This window comes from Meleagris gallopavo, chromosome 30 (genome assembly GCF_000146605.3).
Source record: "Meleagris gallopavo isolate NT-WF06-2002-E0010 breed Aviagen turkey brand Nicholas breeding stock chromosome 30, Turkey_5.1, whole genome shotgun sequence".
NCBI lineage: Eukaryota > Metazoa > Chordata > Aves > Galliformes > Phasianidae > Meleagris > Meleagris gallopavo.
In genome coordinates this window covers 2,751,371-2,751,919 of record NC_015040.2, presented here as the reverse complement: position 1 = coordinate 2,751,919, position 549 = coordinate 2,751,371, and positions in this window count along the sequence as shown.

The following is a 549-nucleotide window of genomic DNA, read 5'->3' as shown; positions in this document are numbered from 1 at the left end:
CTTTCTGCACCACGCTGTGCGTGCGGGGCCGGTGAGCAGCGCGAGCTTGGGGAGAGCGGGTGAACGGAGGAGGAGGAAGAAGAGGAGGAGAAGGAGGAGGAGGAGGAAGGCTGCGAAGAATTGAGAATCCAGCAAATTGACTTTTCCTCTAATTTGATTAAATAGCGGGAGCTGGGACGGGGGAATCGAATGAAGCACGTCTAATGGGCCCCGCGCCATCTGCCAGGCCTTGGCGCCCGGCCAGCGAGCGAGGCAGCTGCGTGGCTGCGGGGAGGGGGGATGGGGGGGGGGGGGGGCCTGAACAGGGCCCCCGCCTCCATTTAATGCATCCAGAGAGCCGAGGAGGGGAAGAAAACAGAACGAGAGGGCCTGCAAAGAGGTTTTGCTTCGGTTGCCGATCCCGCATCCCCGACCCCCGTCGCTTCTCCAAACCCTACAAGTTGTTATGGGATCCCCCAAAGCCCCGAGTGCTGTCCCAGAGTCGGGGGAACGGCGGCCAAACGCCGCAGGAAGCGGTAAATCAGCGCCAAACCCCCCTTCACAACCACC